The sequence below is a fragment of the Cynocephalus volans genome, chromosome 10 (assembly GCF_027409185.1).
Source record: "Cynocephalus volans isolate mCynVol1 chromosome 10, mCynVol1.pri, whole genome shotgun sequence".
NCBI lineage: Eukaryota > Metazoa > Chordata > Mammalia > Dermoptera > Cynocephalidae > Cynocephalus > Cynocephalus volans.
Genome location: NC_084469.1, coordinates 127,669,059 through 127,690,440, shown reverse-complemented (window position 1 = coordinate 127,690,440; position 21,382 = coordinate 127,669,059). Strand labels below are relative to the sequence as shown.

The window sequence follows — 21,382 nt, the reverse complement described above, 5'->3', positions numbered from 1 at the left end:
CTTTGTTTTACTTTTCATATCTTGTCCTCTATTTTGTATTTCTCTTAATTTTTAACTGTGCTATAGTCTATGTAAAGTCCTCATATCTGCATTGGTTTATTAACTTTCTCATCACCTGTGTTTACTGTGCTGTTTAACCCATCCATTGCGGTTTCAATTTCAGTGTCTATGTTTTTCATTTCTAAGATTCTATTTAATTATTTTCACATCTTTTTATATAGCATCATTTCTTTCTTGAGTTTTTAATTCTCCTTTTATGTCTTTAATATTTATGTTCAAAATTATCTTACTTTTTTTGTTGTTGTTAATTCTAGATCTTGGATCCTGCTCATCGCCTTGCTGCTTCATCTCAAAGTTGTTTTTTAAAAATTGTGTGTGCTTATCTTTAGTGGGATTTGCTTTTCCTGGGTATCCTCTGCTACCTAAATTATGAACTCTGGTGTGTATCACTGGCCTGGGACCAAGTTTTATGTAATCAATGAAATTAAAGAAAGTTTAGTGTTACTTAAGTCTTGCTTAAAGTATTGAAAAGCCCAGTTTTGGGTGTGAGTGTGGGGAAATGGGATTTCTTGTGCTCTGTTGTGACTAGATTGATGATAAACTTCCTGAGTAGCAGTTAGTAGTAGCACATGTAATAAAAGCTTAAATATGCTCTCCCTAAGAAATGTCACATTTAGAAATTTATCCTCAAGTAATAATAAAATTGTGTTCAGATGTGTACTTATGAGTATTTGTTGTAGCTTTATATACAATTTATATTAGTGATAAATTGAAAATGACCTAAATATCCACCAATAAGTGATTACATAAATTACTGTAAATGCTGGGGAATACTATAGAGCCATTTAAAACAATAATGGGAATCACTATTGACACTGAAAATGTCACATCTTGTTGACTGAAAAAGTAAATTACAGAATAGTGTGCAGAGTATGATACCTGTTTTGGATCAGATTCCTTTTTAGAAGAGTTTTATTTTTACAAGAAAATTGGGCATATATTACAGATTTCCCATATATGCCCCCTCCTCACACAGAGTTTCCCCTATTATTAACATCTTTCATTAGTGAGGTAAATTTTTTTAAATTAATGAACCAATATTGATACATCATTATTAACTAAAGTCCATACTTTACATTAAGGTTCACTTTCTGTATTCTACAGTTCTATGGGTTTGACGAATACATTGTGTCATGTATTCACCATTACAATACCATACAGAATAGTTTCACTGCACTAAAATTCCCCAGTGCTCCAACTATTCATCCCTCTTCCCCTCCCCACCAAACCCCAGGAACCATATTTTTACCGTCTCTATAGTTTTGCTTTTTCCAGAATGTGATATAATTGGAATAATACAGTATGTAGCCTTTTCAGGTTGGACTCTTTAATCTAGCAATATGCCTTTAAAGTTTCTCCATGTCTTCTTATGGCTTGATAGCTCATTTCTCTTTATTGATGAATAAAATAAGGATACTTCAAAAAATTCATAGAAATATTCATATTATCTTTTAGCAGAATCTGAGATGGGGATTCTTGTGCAAGTGATTAATTGAAGGAGTGCTCTTAGGAGAGGAGGAGTGAACAGAGCAAGATGGACAAGTGGGGAGAAAGCTAAGCAAAGATGTGATCTTAGCTGGAGACAAACTTCATATCTCACGGCAGCTATGGAACTTGAATACATATACTACAATACTATTTTATATAAAATTGTCTTCGAAATAATCTAATATGTGTACAAATATATATGCATAGAAAGGTTTCTGAAAAAGTATTTACCAAAAATTTAAGTACTGTGGGGTTTCCAGTAACTTTGACGTTGTTCTTTTATACTTTCTTTATAGTGTTTGAATTTTCTATGCTTACCTATTCTTTTTATAAGAATGTATACTTCCATTTAAAATTTATTTTAAATTTACATACATTAAAATGCACTCTTTTTGGCTGTACAGGTCTATGAAGGGGCAATTGCACAGTCATGTAACCATCACCACTGCAATCATGACGCAGAACAGTTCTATCACCTCAGTAAAACTCCCTTTTGCCACCCGTTTGTACTCAGATACTCCCTTGACACTGATGAAAAAAAAATTAATTGGGAGGCCATTAGGCAGAGATGGCTCCAGTGCCTTGGGTTCTTATTTAAGCAAGCCAAAGACGAACTCAGTGTGAGCAGCAAAACAAAACTTGAGCTTAACCAATCAGAAACTACCAATTAACCTCTACTAGAGACATTACCAATGAGAAACTGCCAATTAACTTCTAACTAGGGACTTTACACTTTGACCAATCAAATATTTTCTTTGCCTTGCTCCTTGAACACCTTATAAAAGTTTCCCCCTCTTGCCCCCTTGGTGGAGCAAGGAACTGATTGAGGTCTGGTGCTGCCCAGTTCATGAATTGATGAATGTTCAAATAAACTCTTCAGAATTTCAGTATGCCTACGTTTAACTTTTAACACCCTTGACTTCTAGCAGTCACTAATCTGGGAAACAATCTGATGGGAAAGTTTCAGATACAGTATAAATGTCATCACCAGAGAATCCACATAGGGAGAAAAAAAATGAAAGCCATTAAGTTGTGGGTATTACAAGTGTAAACTGGAAGCTCTCCTGCATTGCAGCATTACTTAGTTAACCATCTCTACCCTCAATCCTGCCACCCCCCCCTTACCCCCAGTAATCCTAAAGGACCTAACTAATGACCTTGTTCCTGAGCCTCTAAGAATGTCAGTGAATTCCCTGCCCTTCCCTGGAAGCCAGAGTGCAACAACTCTTCATTGAAGCTCTGCCAAGCCAGAAGCCCCCAGAAGAGACCTTCTGGCTGTATCCAGAGCAGTAGCCAGACCAAATTCTCTCTAGAGTCCCCTTTGTGTTTCTCCTACCTAGTTTAATTTGAGCTGAATTACAGAGCTTACAGTCCAACTTCATCAGGACCTCTTATTTGTCCGTCTGTGGAGAAGTGGCACTGGAAGGATTTGCAGAACCTCAAGAAACATTAGGCCCAGTGACTAAACTGAAGTAGTGGCACAGAGATAGAAGTCAGGGTTATACTACAAAGGTGGCCCGGAAGCCTACATCACTGAGATCTCGGACTTGTCTCATGTTTCTAGGACTCAGTTTTCTCATTGGAATAATGGAGTAATCTTGATGTGAAGAAGGCGTATCTCAGAACATTTTGTTCTTTGGCCAGGAAGGGCACTGAGACAGAATAAACATTGGCGATTTTAAAGCAGCTTGGATGCTGATCTCGTGTAATGGAAAAAATTCATTTCTACAGAGGTACCAACAAGAAGGCTGAGTAAATGTACACGTGATTCATGTAAACGTGCTTGAGTGCATCTACACTTGCAGCTGTTTCTTGTTAGAGACCAGCTTGTGAGAGATATTCATGGCAAAGAATTATAAACAGTATTGCCTTGATTCAGCTCTTCATTATCGTGACTGGGCCTTTTACGTAGACTCCTAACTGCTCTCGTGCCCAACTTAAATCCACTCTTCACATTGCAGTTACCATGACCCGAATCCAGCGTGAGTGCAGTCAAGTCAGAGAATCCCCAAATGCTAGAGTTCATCCATGAGCTAGAGCTCATCCTTTTGCTTCCGAAGATTGAACAGTGAGGCTGCCATACGCTCCGCAGAGAGAAGGTATCTCCCTTCTCACAAGGGGTCGGCCCGGGAAAGGGGGAGGACCACCGAAAAGCTCAGGCGTCCCAGAGGAAAGGAAGCGACGCGCGATGACGCACTTTCGGAGCGCCGCGCCTCCCGCCGCCGGAGGTGAGTGCTGGGCGGGAGCGCACCTACTCAGCGTCCGAGGCCGGCGGCGTCGCTTACCCCGGCGGGAGGCCGCTGTCGCTTTCCGCGGCCTCGGGGAGGCCGAACCGCGGAGGGAGTCGGGCGGAGGCGCCAGGACCGGGCGAGCGGGGGTGGTCTGCGGGGCAGGCCCGCCCTTCCTCGGACCCCTTCACTCTTCTGCTGTGGCAGCTTTGGGAAATGGGGACTGTGGATGTGGGCCGCAGTTGGCAGGTGTGGCCCCGTGTGACTCACCCGACCACCCAGACCCTCCGTTCAGTCCGTTACCTTATCTAGAGCCTACTAAGCGCGGTGTTGTTCTAGGTTCCTGGCACGCAACTGAATGAGATACGTGTGAACTTTGAGCCCAACGGGAAAGACAATATTAATAAATTCTGACCCTGCCTCTGCCCCGGCTCATAATAATTCCATTGCTTCTAGGCAGAAGAGCAAGGTTTTTTACGTACACAAGGCCCGACGTAGCGTGCCATCTCACAGCTTCTTCGCCCTCCCTGTTGCAGCACACCTGGCTCTGCTACAGTTTTCTTGGCCTTTTACTTCTAGAACATGTAGTTCCTTTGGTAAATATTCCCCTGTTGGCCTGGTTAATTCCTCTTCTTAAGTTTCCTTGACCAGAGTAACTCCAACCTCACCCCACGATTTCTGTGGCACAATTTACCTATGCTTTACCTGGGAAAGAAAGCATTCCCTAGTGGTTATGAATACAAACCTTGTGGCTAAGACAATTACTTCAACTTTCTAAGCCTCGTTTCCTTGCCTTGGTAAAATGAGGACAAGAGTATTACATATCTGCTAGTATTTTAATGAATGTAAGGTGCTGAGCTCTGAGGCTGGCACACTGTAAGCTGCCAGTGACTGTTGGCTGTTCTTATTAACAGCTAACACGGGTTTGCAAGTTTAAAGGAAAGTCATTGACTGGGCAGGACTCATGTCCTTGTTCGTTTTGTGTTGCTATAACAGAATACCTGAGATGGGTAATTTATAAAGAAAAGAGGTTTATTTGGCTCATGATTCTGGAGGCTGGGAAGTCCAAGAAACATGGCACTGGCATCTGCTCGGCTTCTAGTGAGGGCCTCATGCTGCATCATAACATGGTAGGGAAGCAGGTGTGTGCCAAAAGGCCAAACCACGAGAGGCAACCTCGCTTTATAACAACTCGCTGTCACGGGGATTCCTACAAAAACTAACCCAGTCTTCTGAGAAAGACATTAATCTACCTTATCCACCCAATCACCTCTTAAAGGCACCACCTTCCAGCACTGTTACATTGGCAATTAAATTTCAAAATGAGTTTTGGCAGGGACAAACCACATCCAAACCACGGCAACTCGCTTGGTTCTCTTTGCTTCTTCCTTTAGCCCCTGCCCTTCCCTGAGAGGAAGCCCAGGTGATGGCAGCCATAGCCCTGAAAACCTGGCACCAGGTGAGTTGTGGATCCCTCAGGTCAGCCTTAGATCCGATTTGAAGGAAATGGGGGATGTGATGAATGGTGATGAGGACGTTTCTGGCAAGCCCTAAAGCCAAAACAGTAGGAAAGCCCTTGTTTATTTCTCCAGTGGGTCTAGATGCTGAGGAGGGAGAGCTGAGCGCAAGGGCTGAGCAGCCAGAGACTCCAGGGCTTAGGGAGTGATGGATAGAGACAGCTGGTGAGAGTATCCCCAGAAGCAGAAGTACAGCCTCTAGCACTTGTGGACCTCTGCTGGGCTGGAGGGTCCCCACGTTCAGAAGCGTCCCCAATGCTGCACAGGGATACCTGAGAATGAAGGACTTAGGCTGGTGATATAGGGATCCAGTATAGAATGGGAGTGATCGAGATCAGCAAGGTCACAAAGTTCTTGGGAAGTGGTGGCAGAGGAACGACAGGAAAAAAGTCAGAAAAAGGGAGCTTATAATATTTGTCCTCCTAAAACAAGGTAGAAGTTGGGGGCTTGGGATCAGTGAGGAAAAAAACTGGTTCAGGAACAGCACGGACATGTCTTCCTTCAGAGTCAGTACTGCTGGTTGAGAGAAGCAGCATGCTGCAATATGAAACCTGGTACTAGGTGGCAGGAAATTTAATTTCAGATTAGATTTCCCATCAGCCTTCAGTGGCATCATGACTTTGAGCCAGTCATGTAGTCACGTAACCTCTTTGTGTCTCAGCTGACTTCCTTTGTCCGATGGCAACAATGCAGTTCATTTCCTGCTAGGGAAAAATATTTTGCCAAGTGCCTTTTAGCTCTGCAGACTAATGGGTTACTGAGTGTTGCTTGGGTCTCTGTCTTCTTGAGTCTTCTCTGTCTCACATCTCAGCATCTGTGATCTTATCTCCAAAGACCACCAGTACCTGTCACAGATTGCCCGCTCTCAGTGTGCTCCTTCCCTTTAATATCTCCCTGCCCGGAGCCTAATCTCACCACATTAGAACTGCAATTCATTGTCTTCTTTAGTACCTTCCACCCCACTCCTGCATTTCCTACCAATTGCTGTATCACCGTGTCACCATCTGGGTCACTGTCTTTACATTTCTGAGCCATTTTTGACTTTTCACTCTCCCTTGTCCCCTTGTACATTCAATCCAAGTCCTATTGTTCCTTTCTCAGCACCCATTTGTCTCCTTTTTTGTAAGGCTCTCCTTACGATTTTATCATCCCTCCTCTAGGACCTTGTCATCAGAGCCTCCCAGCTATTTCCTTTGTCTCCAATCTTGTGCCCTCCTGTCATCTTACATTTGTTGATGTAAGATGAGAGCTCAGGCTCAGGATCTTGGAGAGCTCAGTTTGTTGTTCTGTGGTGATCTGTTCAAGTATTTTAACCAACAGAGTTAAGGGTCAGATTGGCATTTCAGAAAGATCATTCTGTGTGCTGGACAGAAGGTGGATTTGGAAGATGAGCTTCACCTTATGTACTGTTGCATTGGTTCAAGGATCAGTAGCTGAGGATTTGAATTATGTGGTAACTAGCGGTGGTAAATAAGGATCAGATTCAGAACTTATTAGGAGATGTAACTGGCAGGATTTGATTAGTGATTTACTGTCAGAACTGAGCAGTGACTGGTTGAGAGGTAAGAATGATTCTCGGGTTTCTAGCTAGGAGACCAGACTATAAGTAGTGCTGCTAACTGAGACAGGGAATAAAAATAATAGCCAACATCATGTCTGAGCACTTACTAATTGTTTCTCCTGGTACTGTGCAGTTCATATGAATAGGAGGAGGAGGAGCCAAGGAGCCCTGCTCCTTGAGGAAGGAAGAGAGGAAGGTAGGTTCAGTACAGGTTTGCGGCTCAGACACATCAGGAATGTCACTGGCAAGAAGGTCACCAGGGCATCTGAGGTAGTGCTGTGACTAGTGCCAGAACCACATGAGACCTTGGAGAGAGGAGGCAGGTGGATCACTGCTGCACGGGGAAGTCACCAAGGAGGTGAGATTGCCCAGATTAGGGTGCTGTCCGGGATGGTGGAGTTGAGGTGGGCAGGCAGGTTTGGTTGGCAGAGGACAGATTATCTGAGAGGTATAAAGAGCCACCTAGCAGCAATTAGAATCAGGAAGCACCTTCTCCTATGGAGGCTATCTGCAGTTGAGTGGGCTATTCAGGCAGCATTGAGGTTCCTCTGCCAGAGGTGCTTGAGCAGAGGCCACACAGCTGCCTTTTGTTAGGGGATTGGGGATATTGGGTGGCACAACAGAGTTCAGGCATCAGAGGAGGGGTGCAGAAGACAGAGGCCCACTTGGACAAACCATGGCTCTATTCTTGGTAGGTGGGTGTGGGGATTGGGGTTGAGCAGGTAGCTTTGGGAACAGAGCAGGGCTCAGTAGACGTGTGGGGAGCAGGATGGATGGCCAGGCCCTCAGCCAGTGAAGTGAGGACAGATAGCAGGTAAGTCCTGAGATGTCACCAGTGAGAAGGGTAGTTGGAGGCCAGTCATGTGCTGTGCAGAGTCTGGGGAGGGCATGTGCAAACATGAAGCGAGTTTGCTTTAGGAAAGTGACTTCACACAGACTTGCTCTGTTCCAATTTTTCTTTTTTCTTTCTTTCTTTCTTTTTTCTTTAAAAAAAGATGACCAGTAAGGGGATCTTAACCCTTGACTTGGTGTTGTCAACACCATGCTCTTCCCAAGAGAGCTAACCGGCCATCCCTATGTAGGAATCTGATCCCATGGCCTTGGTGTTATCAGCACCACACTCTCCCAAGTGAGCCACAGGCAGGCCCTCTGTTCCAATTTTTCTATAATGTGATGCTTCCTTTTGTGGTACGTCATTGTGTGCGCAAGTTGAAGCTCCTCTGACAATAAGAGGAACTTCTGACTTATAGTTGCAGATGTAGTCATTCACTAGCACACAATGCTACATGCTTGCACCCTTCTTTCATTTTCCAGCCCTCGCAGGACCCTCCCTCAAGCCTCCTGTCCCCTCTCCCCTGCACTCTGGCCCGAAGCCAGAGGATTGGCTCTGGGACAGCAGGAACCTATTGTTTTAGGAGATGGTGACCTTTGAGGATGTGGCTGTGTACTTCACCCAGACAGAATGGGCTGGTCTTTCTCCTGCACAGAGGGTCCTGTACAGGGAAGTGATGCTGATCAATTATACGAACTTGACTTCCCTGGGTAAGGCCACTTTGTCTTTGGGAGTCAGACTCATAGGACAAGGGTAGGGGTGGATCGTTGCATGAATCTAATAACCTTCCACATATTTGGGGGAAAACATTCCTAATCCCTCAGCCCTAGAGGATGTCAGTGAGGGAGTGGGGGAGGCCTGAGGTTAGTTTGGGTCTCATGTGGGTCAGGCTCTTCTCTGGTGAGAACACTTCCCATCATAGGGGCTCTCTGCAGGGCAACAGTGTGAAAGAAGCATCTTCTGTTGAAGTTCTCGGCTTCCTTCAGCTTTCTCAGAGGCCTAAGTAGGACTTCTGTCACTCCTTCCCTGCACTTGTGTGGGTCTCACAGGATCTCAATAACAAGCCCTCTCTGAGTGACATTTTAGGAAGAGGTCACAAATGCTCAGTTTCCTTTTGATCAGAATCTCCTTGGGCTTCCCTATACCCCAGCCCACTTCTGTGGGCCTTATCCTTACTGAGCCACTTTGGAGTTTCCTTCTCTTGTCTCTGCGGACACAGGGCCACAAGGTGCCTTAGGAACACTGACGTCAGACGGCACTTCCAGCCCCATTTCCTTCCCCCTTTTTAGGATACCCAGTTTGCAAACTCCCTGATCTCACTTCTGGAGGGAGGAGATTTGCCTTGGGGCCTGGAGGCACAGGATGCTCCCCCTGCAGAGAGGACCAGAGACATCTGTATAGGTGAGTGAGACAGGTTTAGAACCAGCAACTGTAGTCCTTTGTCAGATATGTGGTTTGCTGTTTTTGAGCACTTGCTGTGTGCCAAACCTTGTTTAAGAAGCTCTGGAGGATAGTAGTTATAGAGGCAGATGTCAAGAGCTAAGAAAGAGAACGTGTTAAGTGCTGTTGTTGGTATATAAGCAGTAGGCTATGGCAGCATGGCAGAAGCAGGGTTAGAGTAATTCCACTTTGAAAGTCAAGTAATGAGACTCTCGCTCAACCCCTGCCATGTGATACCCTGCAATGTGGCCACAGGACTCTGTAGAGTTCCCTCAAATAAGGCACTCACCAGATGTACCTCTTGACCTTGGATTTCCCAGCCTGCAAAACTACATCCATGTCTTTTCTAAAGAGAGAGTCTTAATACAATAGTGAAGGCCCGAGTGGCCCGCTGAAGCTGAACCATTCTTAGCATGGCAGTAGGAAAGAGAACTTGCCACTGAAGCAGTCAACACCTGGAACGTTGTGGAACTCTCCAATACTGACCTGAAACGCCTTTGCATCTGTGTTTGTTTTGACCAGTGACCACCTGTCACTCCTTTTCCTTCACATCTAAATGTAGTTGGCCAGTCTGAGGAAGTGTGATCATAACCAATTTGGAGGGAGAAAGGACGTAATTGGGTATAAGATGGCTGTTATCCTGTGGAAATGAAGGGGTATTGTTAGTTTTGAGAATTTTTTTTGGTTTTTTGTTTGTTTTTTCAAAAGATGCCCAGTAAGAGGATCTTAACCCTTGACTTGGTGTTGTCAGCACCACGCTCTCCCAAGTGAGCTAACTGGCCATCCCTGTGTAGGGATCCAAACCTGTGGCCTCAGTGTTATCAGCACCACACTCTCTCAAGTGAGCCACGGACCAGCCACTGTTTTGGTTATTTTGAAAATAGTTAATAAAACAAGAGTGTCTATACAAAGCTTTATAGTGGGAAAAAAAAAATCAAGTAATGCTGCTTGAGTGGCAGGGATATTTGTTCTGAGCTCAGCAGATAAGAATGGTTTGTAGATGGGAGAAAAAGAATGTAGTCTGGCTAAAGGAAGGGAACAGAAGATCCAGTATAACTTCTGACATAATATAATATTTGACAGAGGACTAGTATCTAGAATATATAAATAAAAGTCAACAGTACAAACCATCCAGTTAGAAAATGTGCAAAATGTATGAATAGACATTTCACCAAAGAAGGTATACAGGTGGCAGAAAAGCACATGAAAAGATGTTTGACTTCATTAGCCATCAGGGGCATGCAATTTAAAACCACTATGAGATATCATTACGTACCTTCCATATAGATCACATATATAATTGTGAAGTGCTTTATGGTTTAATGTACAGGAGAATCATGGGAGTGTATTTAAAAATGGATGTTTCTGGGGCCCACCTGCAAGCACTCATTCTTCTGTCTTTCCTACTAAGCATTCAAGAGCATAAGGCTTAGGACTAAAAGTACAAGCAGGACTTTCTCTACTTCTGTGCTATTAATATGGTGGCCACTAGCTACATAGGCCTATTAAACTGTTAGGTACTTGACATGAGGCTAATTCAAATTGAGATATGCTATAAGTATAAAATGTATACCAGCTTTTGAAGACTTAGTACAAAAATGTGCAAAAATTACAAAAATGTAAATTATCACTTGAATAATTTTTTATGTGTCAAGTACATGTTGAAATGATAAATGATACTATTTTGGATGTATTGGTTTAAATAAAATATATTATTAAAATTAATTTCACCGTTTTTTTACTTTTTTAACTTAGCTACCAGAAAATTTAAAATTATATAACATGACTTGCATTTAAAGCTGCTATTGTGTATGTCTTTCGGACAGCTCTGCTCTACTACAGAGCATGCCCTTCAGTACCCTTACTTAGCCAGCCATGTGTAAACAGTGTCAGTGCAGGTAGGAAATCTGGAATACAGTATGGCACACCTGAAAAGTTCTGTCCTAGGGAACTCAAGGCATGGGAAAAGGAAATGGAAGAACAGACAAAAACAGAGTGTTGAAAAGAAGCAGTGACCCCACAGTGACCTTACCACTAGTGACATAGGCCTGTAATGGCTATGTTTTCAAAATTCTCATTCGACATAGTATGGGGTTTGATTGGACTGAGGGAAAATTGAAGGCATAAAGCTTTGTCACATCGTTATTATGTTCCAGTCGTAACTTTGGAAGCCCATCAAGGGTGCAGACAGGGTAGACAGGAGTAGAAAGCACTGTGAGGAGAGTGGCGGTAGCATTGACAAAGCTCAGCAGTAAAAGTGTAAATGAGTCAGGCAACGAAAGGAAGTCATGATATAAGAACAGCTTTTATAGTGAAGATGAGGTTTCTTTGGGACACACACCTCCCTGGGGATAGCAGGGTGTCACAAAGTCTGGAAACATAGGCAAACACACATAATGGTGTCAAGTACATCTATAATCTATTAAGAAATATATTATTTTCTATGTTTCCAGACTTTATTGTCAGCCGGTATATATGGGAGTCCTCTACATCAGTGATTCTCAACTCGGGGCAATTTTGCCCCTCCCTCCCCCCTGGGGATATTTGGCAGTGTCTGAAGACATTTTTGGTTGTTCAAACTGAAAAGGGTATGCTACTTTATCAGGGATGGTGCTAAACATCTTACAGTGCATAGGGCAGCTCCCTACAATGAAGAATTATCTAGCCCCGAATGTCAGTGGTGCTGAGGTTGAGAAACCCTGCTCTATATAACAGACTCTATTTAGCTGAAATTTCCCCTGAGTAGAGAAAAGAAGAGGATGGAAAACAGAATCTTAAGGAATACTTAGGGTTAAGGAGAGAGGAGGTGGAAGTAGAGATAATTGAGACTTAGAGCACCAACCAGAAAAGATGAGAGAAACTGAAGCTAAGGGCTCTTCAAGGAAGACCGCGTGCGGCGGAGAATAAGGCCGTCGGGAGGTCAGTGGGAAGGGAACGTGCTGAGGCAGCACTGCAGATTCTTCTCTTGTGAGGTTTAGGAATGAAGGGAAAGACTAAATAGTAGCTTAAGGCAATGTTTTGCAAATGTTACTATAACATGCAGTAAGAAATACATTTTATTTTACATCCCAGTGTATACTCTTCTGTATGTACTTGAAACCAAAGTTTCAGATGAATACTTAGCTTTCCCCGTGCTCTGACTTCTGGTATTTCTTATTAATTCTCTGTTCAAATCTATTCTGACCTACTTCATTTTTTAGAAAAGTTTTTGCTCACAATCTACTACATTTATCTCATGACCCATTAGTGGTTCACAAACAATTAAAAAGAAAAAAAACTAGCCTAGGAAAGATAATTATCTTCCAGTGCACCTGAATATCTAATGTAAGAAAAGGTTAAAGGTGAGAAGGGGAGAGGGTGTACCTGATGGAGTTTCATCCTAGAGGAACAGGAAGAGCTGGCATCATAGTGAGGGAAGGATGAGACTTGTAGGGAAGGTAGGAGATGGGGCGCTGCCGTGTGGGAGTGGAGGGCAAGGAGGTTGAGGAGCACATTCTGGGCAACCTTGGTTTTCACAGCAAGGAAGAGGTGTTAGACTAGTTAGGCAGGGGGAACAGTTGGGAGTTCAGGGCAAGTTGGAAGTTCAGGAAAGCTTGTAAAAACTGCCCTGGGGAGCCTGATCAATACGAATGTTAGAGTTATAGGGCCGCAGGGGAAAGGGTTTTTTTTCGTCATCTATTCTAATCCTGATTTTGTGAGGCTTGCTTCTTGCCCTATAACAGAAAAGAGAAAAGTATATGAGAATTGACCTCCAAGCTCCCCATTGTTTGGGTGACTGTTTTTCAGATTTTTATTTACCTTGTTTATTCACAATTTCAGCTGTCTCTCTGCTCCTGTTTCCCAACATTCCCCATTTCAACAAGCCTACTCCTCTAAGTCCCAGATAACCTCCCCCCACCACTGTTAAAATAGAACTTGTCAGCCATGATGCTATAACATGGGTCCAGTTATTTTTGAGAGAAAGTAATTTTATTGTTATGGTACATAGGTTGTATACTGTGAAGCAGGTTCACTGTTTTACCAACTTGTCTGAGTCTCGTGAGACAGACCCCCCCACATCCCCCCCAAAACAATGAAGTACATGAAGTGGGTTTATTACTTACAGAAAGGCAACAAGGGACAACAGAAGCCTAGGATTCATTGCAAGCCAGTTCCCCAAGGCTCAGGAAAGCTGCCCAGGTGGATGGAGTCTTCTTTTCAAGTCCCCCACTTTCACCACAGGTTACGGATCCCAGAAAGCAGCTCACCCTGGGTTTTATAACCTGAGGCAACATGAATCACTGGGCTAAAGCACTGAAGGACATCCTGCTCTGGGGGGCGCTGGAACAGAGCACAGGCTGTTCTGGCCAGTTCCCCTGTCTCAGGATGTTGCCTTTCCAGCACATTCTATAGTTATTCTTGAGAAGTGCAAACAAGAAAGGGTAGAGAACTGGGTCATTCCAAGATTACCCAGAGAACTGTTCTGCTTATGCCTATCTTGCATGTAGTAACATATATTTATTCAATCATTTATTATATTTATTTAGTGTCTACTTTGTGCCAGGAACTGTTTGAGGCACTGGAGAAACAGCAGGAAAGAAAACAAAGCCTTTGCTCTCATGGAGCTTTTATTCTAGTGCTTTAAGATCAAGGTTAGCTAATTTGCGAAGAAAAGGAAAAATAAAGCAGGCATTCAGAACATAGTTTTATTTTGCAGAAGGGCATAAAAATGCTACCAATCTGGTTTTAGTATACAAATATTAAACAAAAGAGCATAAAATAAAAGTTAATCCTTGAATATGAAATTTAACTCATGATTTTAAAAAAGTATTAAATTTAAACTAACTTAGTTAAAATGTTATCCAGTCTTTAGAAATACAAATACCATTGGACAGTCTGTAACAAATGTTTTTCTCTCATCTTGGATTTCCATTTTTCTCATTGTGAGAAGGTATTATAGTCTCCTCGGTCTCTAAGCAAACTGTGCTCTTCCTTTCCCAAGTAGTCCAGCAGACACTTTTGAGTCTGACAACAGTGCATAGGCTCAACAGTTTCTAACAGTTATAGGGTGTACACTCAATTCTTGTAGCTTGTCAGGAGTTGCCCCTTGGTCTTAGACTCTGTGCATTTCCAGGCATTTAAGTACTATGAAGTCACAAGTTATTAGGAATACATAGTTCTGGAGAAGTTAGGAAGCAAATCTTCTGTGTTGGAAAGTATAGTGATCTGGGGTTAAAAATCCAGTTTCCTGGTCCACCTTTACTGTTTTCTGCCTCTGCGATATTTGGCACTTCCATGTTAATAGCTTTGTGTTTCTGGCTTGCTGACATGGAGACTGGAATAGTAATCTCTAAAAGCCCTATACTTTCAGTGCTCTATTGTTTCTAGTATAATTCTCAGGTGGCGTTTGTATTTTCTATTTCTTATGTCAGATGCTGAGACCAACATTGACAGTGAGTCCACATCAACATAGGGAATTTCTGAAGAAAGAGGTGTGATGATGTCACTTGGGCTGCCAAAGAGTATTTCTTAGGAAACTGACTTTCCAAAAGCTTGTGAAGTGGGGAAACATCAGGAAATCCCCACAGTGAAAAATACTAAAGGAAAGGATGAGAGAATTCACTATGTCCAGAAGCCCTTCAGATGTGAGGAGCGTGGGAGTTGCTTCAGCTTTTTTTTCTTCATTAGACACTAGAGAATCCACACTGGGGAGAAACCCTATCGACGTGAGAAGTGTGGAAAATCCTTTAATGGCAATTCCTCATTAATTTGGCATCACAGGATCCACACTGGAGAGAAACCCACTGAGTGTGAAGAGTGTGAGAGAGCCTTTAATAATAGTGCAAATCTGATCAGGCATCAGAGAATCCACAGTGGGGACAGACCCTATCTCTGCAAGGAATGTGGGAATGGCTTCTCTAGTAGTTCTGAATTGGAGAATATTCTCCTATACATAGGAGAATCCACACTGGGGAGAAACCTTATGAGTGTAATGAGTGGAAGAGCTTCCACATTAAGTCAGCATTGGAGAATCCACAGTGGAGAGAAACCCTATGAGTGTAGCAAGTGTGGGAAAACCTTTAGGACTTCTTCCCAGCTGCACCATCATGAGTTTCCCCACTCTAGAGAGAAGCCTGTGCTGGACATTGGTTCTTTTGGCCTCCCAGCATTTTTTACCCCCTTTTCATGGTAGTTACTGCCCTACTTTTTGGGGGGAAACCTCTCTACCCCCACTCAGTAGTTCGTGTGTTTTACATGTGGGGCTTTGTTCCCCACTTCAAGAATGGAGCATATGTCTAGTCTTGCCTATGTACACTGTTCCTTTTGCCCAGCCACAGTGATGACCCATTCATTCAATCAGAATGGACCCTGTGACCATGCAAACTCTACCAGGAAGTGACATTCTTTTCTGCTGGTATTGGATGTTAGCTTTGATCCACACGAAGGCTGAGTAGTTAGCCAACCCTGCACATGAGAGACTGAGAGATGGAAAGAACTAAACCTGCCTCTGGATTTTTCAGTGACATGAATCAATAAATTCGTTTGTTTTGATTTGTGTTTTCTGTCACTTGTAACAGAATCCTAATTGATATAGAGCCATTTCAGTGTTTCATATGTTTCAGAACCTTTAGAGTTAACATAATCTGATTTGGCATTGAGTCCATATTATGAAGAATGTTTCATGTGTGTGCTGTGTTGGAAAGGCTGTAGCTGGGATTCTGATGGTTCACACACAGGCAAACACTCGAGTATTTTGATGTGGAAAATCCATTAACCCTTATTTAAACCAAGTCAACATTCAGGCATCCCGAATGGATGGAAGTTACGGCTTAAATTTAAGCATTGTATTGAAAATTTGAAGTTATCATAAAACTAAATCTCTATCAATGAGTATTCAATAGGGAAGATGAATGTATTGAATAGTAAACCCTTAAAGGGCCGGCCCGTGGCTCACTTGGGAGAGTGTGGTGCTGACAACATCAAGTCAAGGGTTAAGATCCCCTTACCAGTCATCTTAAAAAAAAAAAAAAAAAAGAATAGTAAACCCTTAAAAAGAAGTATTTCATTTGCTACTCAGTTTCTAATAGGAATGTATGCTGAATTTTATATCTTTTTTTTTTTTTAAAGATGACCGGCAAGGGGATCTTAACCCTTGACTTGGTGTTGTCAGCACCACGCTCTCCCAAGAGAGCCATGGGCCGGCCCTTATATCTTATATTAGATCTCTCAAGATGATATTTTTTACCTACTTATGTAATTAATTACATTAATGTTTTACTAATATTGAGTCATCCTTATATTCTTATAATCTTAGTTGGATATCATCTTTTAAATTTCTTTATGTCCTGCTGGATTATATTTGTTAACATGTTTAGGGTATTGGCATCTTTAAGTGTGATTGCCCTCTAATTTTTTTTTTTCCATCTTTGTCATACCAGTTCAGTAAAAATAGTTCAGAGGCTGTTCCTTCTCTTTGTTCTGGAACAGTTTGAACAGTCTAACAGTTACCTGTCCTTTGGATGTTGGAAAGAAATCCACCTATAAAGCTCCCTGAGCCAGTTGCTTTTGTTGGGGGTAGAGGTAAAGAGAACTTTATCAGTTCTTTGTATGGCATTGATCAATTACATTGCCTATTTGTTCTTGAGCCAATCTTGACAATTTATAACTTTCTATTGACATTTAGAAATCCATTAGCCTAGTTGTACCCATTATTTCTTCTATTCTAAAAATTGTTTTCAAAATATGCCCTTTGTCATTCCCTAATTTGTTGGTCTGCAAAACTTATATCGTTTTCATTACTCATGTTTGCATTTAAATGCTTGGCATTTATCATTATAATATCTAGAACAGCATGTCTGGTTAGGGGGCTTTTATAACTAAGGAAATCACCTTGGTTCTCAGTCTGAAGCAGGGTTTTTTCAAATTCGGCTTTATTGACATTTGGGACCCGGTAATTTGCGGGGGAGGCTGTCCTGTGCATTGAAGGATGTTTAGCTGTATTCCTGGCCTCTAGCAGGAAATAGCACATCTTCATGGAATGTCTGGGGTTCCAGTAGCACCCACGGCAGAATCTCATCCTTAATATCAGCTCAAGTTTGGGGGAGGGGGGAGCTGTTTAAAAGAAAACACAGGATTTGAAATGGTAATCAGGGTCAGTTGGGCGTTATGTCCAGGTAGGTCGCAAGGGCGTACAAACACAAGATGGCCATCTGAGATGCCTCTGGAGCTGCTGTGTCCATCTGCTGGCAGTGCTGGAGCACAGGTTGCCCAGCCCCTTGTTGAGGCATCTATTACAGGGTTCAGCTGTCAAGATATGGGGGGCAGCCAAGATGAAGCTCATTTGTAGAAATCATACCACTCATACTTAGAAAGTTTTACATTTGCTTCATGTAGGTTTTTAGTCCACCTGGAATTTATTTTAGTAATAGTATAGGTAAGAATCTAATTTTATTTTCCCATTGGGATGTCTAAATGTTCCAGTATAATTTATTGAGTAATCTCTCCCTTCTCAACTGCTTTTCTTCAGTTTTATTGTATGATTACCATACAGTAAAAACCAGCTTATTGAATTCTGCAAAAGGTCTTGCTGGGATTTTGATTGGGATTGCTTTGAATTTATAGATCGATTTGGGGAGAATTGACATCTTAATAATATTAACTTTTCCAATTGACGGACACAGTATATCTCTCCATTAATTAGGTCTCTCATTTCTTTTGTTATTTGGTAGTTTTCAGTGTGCATATCTTGTACATATTTTGTTAGATTTATACCTAAGTATTTCATATTTTTATGCTGTTATAAATGGTACTTTAAACAAATTATCAAAATTGTATTGTTGGAAATTGAAATTTCTAGGAGCTTTTTTGTAGATTTTTGGGGATTTTTAATGTAGACAATCATGTCCCCTGCAAGTAGTAACAGTTTTGTTTCTTGCTTTCCAATCCATGTGCCTGTTGTTTCTTATTCTGGCTTTCTTGCACTTTCTAGGATTCCCAATGTCGCATTGAATAGTAGCGGTAAAAGGAGACATACCTGGGCCAACCCCGTGGCTCACTCGGGAGAGTGTGGCACTGGGAGCGCAGCAGCACTGGAGCGTCGAGGCCGCGGGTTCGGTCCTATATAGGGATGGCCGGTGCGCTCACTGGCTGAGCGCGGTGCGGGCGACACCAAGGGAAAGACATTCTTTCACTGTTAAGTATGTTTTCAGCTTCAAGGAGAGAATAACATTAAATCCTATGTCATTATAGCTACTGCAGTACAATATTTAGTTTAACCATACATATTTTTTGGCAGCCAAGGCAAAAATGACTTTGTGTACAAAACTTAAGTTCCACTATAACTTCAACCCAGTTTTGGCTGTTTTTTGACAAAACCCAGTTTCGTCCAGAAATCCGTGAAAGCAGTTGTATTTTCCCACTATTTTCAAGTCAGGAATAACAGTAAACACTCCATGGTCTATCTATATCCTGGGTCCCATGATCTTATATTACTCATGGTCTAGGTTAAAGATAGGTAGTGCAGGGAGTTAGAGGGAGAGCTGGATATTTAGGCTGTGAGGTAACCAGAAGGAGAGGAGGTAACAAGAAGGAGAGGTGGTTCCCACTGGAATTAAGCAGTGGCCAAGGCTATAAAATAGTATGTTTGATAATAGAGATTATTACAGACATGAGTATGAGTATACATTTCTTTTTTGTTTTGTTTTATTTTTATTGATTATGAATATTCATGGGGTACAAAGCAAATTGTCACCACTTGTGCCCAATATGTGATGGCCAGAACCATACTGGCAGCATGTCCATTACTACAAATTGTGATTATACCCCATGTCCCCCACCCAATTATCCCCTCAATTGTCCCCAACCTCCCTCCCATCCCCCTTTCCCCACTCCACTTTGTATCCCTAGGTCTGTTCTCTCCCTCTGCAAGTCCAACACACCACTGTGGTCTTTCTTTCCTTTCTAGTATACATTTCTTTAGAGGTGGTACAATGGTGGGAAAACAGGCCAGCACTGATTAGTTATTATTATTAATGAACTTGAAAACTCACTGGGAGACATTCTACACTGGGAGTGGAAATTATCTCACTAACTATTTAAGAAAAAAGAGGATTTCAGGATGCCTACCCTTCTCCCCATTCAAATTTTCCTAAGGATATTGGATTAGAGTCTTGGTCAGGGAAACCCAGATTGCAAAATCCTAAGAGAAATTTATTTCTAAATATCAAGAGAACAGAGTAATAATGGACTCTAATTCATAAAAATGTGACTACACAAGAAATAAGCAAATGCTATTTAATTTCTAATTCTTCTCATGAGTCACCTGCTACAATAATTGTTCACCTGCCATTTACCTCCTGCAGTAATTTAGAAGAAATTACTAAGCTGAAGAAATAAGACTTGCATAAAATCAATAAAGTATCATGGAACAGGGCACCTAACTATGAGCATTGTTAGCTAGACTTGAAGAATGGTGCAATATGTAGTTTTTCTAAAGCTCCTAAAATTACAATTCAAATCACACTGCTTCTCTGCCTGGAGTGTGCATTCACTAGGAATAATTGAACATTTCTCCTTACTGGGGTATTTTCTGTTTTTGTTGGGTTTGCACATATTAAAAGTACAGTGTCCCCCTTTCTCTCCACTCCCTGCAAAAAAGAAAAAGAAAAAAAAATCAAGCTATACCCAATTCTTGACACTAACTAAACACACAGGTTCCCATGATTCTAAAGACTGTAATAAAATTACCAACAATAAAAAATTTTTTTGTTTTATACCCAGATTTAATGGGCATCTGTGTGACATAAATGTCTCAAATAGGCAAGTCTATAAAGACAGAAAGTATATTAATGGTTGTCTAGGATTGGGGGGAGAAGGGCGGGGATGTGTGTGTATTAATTTTGTATTGCTGCTGTAACAAATCACCACAAATAGTGGCTTAAAAAAACACAAATTTCTTATTGGACAGTTCTGGATGTTAGAAATCCTCAATGGGTCTCACTGAATTAAATTCAGCGTTTCATTCAGGTAAGGAGAGAATCTGTTTCCTTGACTTTTCAAGCTCCTAGAGGCCATTCGCTTTCCTTGCCTCGTTGTCACCCTTCCTCCAGCTTCAAAACCAGTAATGTTGGGCCAAGTCCTCGTGCTGTCATCTCTGTGTTTCTCTCTTTCAATTCCCTCTTTCACTTTTAAGAACTCATGACTACATTAGACCCACCTGGATACTCCAGGCTAGTCTTAAAGACAGCTCATTAGTAACTTTATGTCCACCTACAACTTCAATTTCTCTTTATATCATAACTTAACATACAGTTCCAGAGGTGGGAACATAGACGTCTTTAAGGTGAGGACCATTCTCCCTACTGTAGAGAAAATGGGGAGTGACTGCTGATGGTTGAGATTTCTTCAGGAGATGATGAAAATGTTTTAAAATTGACTGTGGTGATGCTTGCTCAAGTCTGTGAACATCCTAAAAACTATTGAATTTTACACTTTAAATGGATGAATTTTATGGTATGTGAATTACATTTTAATAAAGCAGGGGTGTATGTGTATTCAGTATTTCTAAAAACAAATTCTTTAACCTTCCTTTCTGAAACAAGCTTCTCTTCCTGAATTCCTGATCTCAGCTAATGGCACCTTCATCTGTCAGGTCATCCAAACTTTTTGTTTCTCAGATTACTCCAGCTCCCTCATGGTCAATCATTTTTTAAATGCCCACTGTTTTCACTTTTTAAATAGTTCTTTAATATATCCCTCCTCAGTCCTGGTCTCTCTTAATGTGCTTTGATCTTTAAGGAGGGCAGCTTTTTTTGTTCATCGATCCCTTTGGCAGTCTGGTGACATCTGTGGACCCGTCCAAAACCAATTAAAATAGTTTTTAAAAATTAATTTGTGTAGGGGCAGCCCATGGCTCACTTGCGAGAGCGTGGTGCTGATAACACCAAGGCCACAGGTTCGGATCCCTGTGTAGGGATGGCCGGTTAGCTCGATTGGAGAGCGTGGTGCTGACAACACCAAATCAGGGGTTAAGATCCCCTTACCAGTCATCTTTAAAAAAAAACAAAAAAAATTGTGATACAGAAATCTAAGTGCATCTTTACCAATGTGATAACAAGATCTAAAGGTGGTAACTTCGAATTAGTGATGAAAATAGCCTATATTTTGAGATATGCATCAATTGTACTGTGATATGAAAATAACTGATTTATACTCATATTGGTGATAAAGTCCCAGGTACAGCTGATACTACTGCGGCTTGTTGGCAACACACAATTGA

The 21,382-nt window shown here is 41.8% G+C and overlaps 1 long non-coding RNA gene across 1 annotated transcript; it reads left to right on the top strand.

Annotated features, from left to right (window-relative positions):
• Window positions 1-5,189: 5,189 nt before the first annotated feature.
• On the top strand, window positions 5,190-19,847 carry LOC134389377 (uncharacterized). Its single transcript, XR_010024699.1, has 3 exons — window positions 5,190-5,235; window positions 8,976-9,087; window positions 18,095-19,847. It is a non-coding gene; the product is annotated as an uncharacterized LOC134389377 (long non-coding RNA).
• The last annotated feature ends 1,535 nt before the right edge of the window (window positions 19,848-21,382 follow it).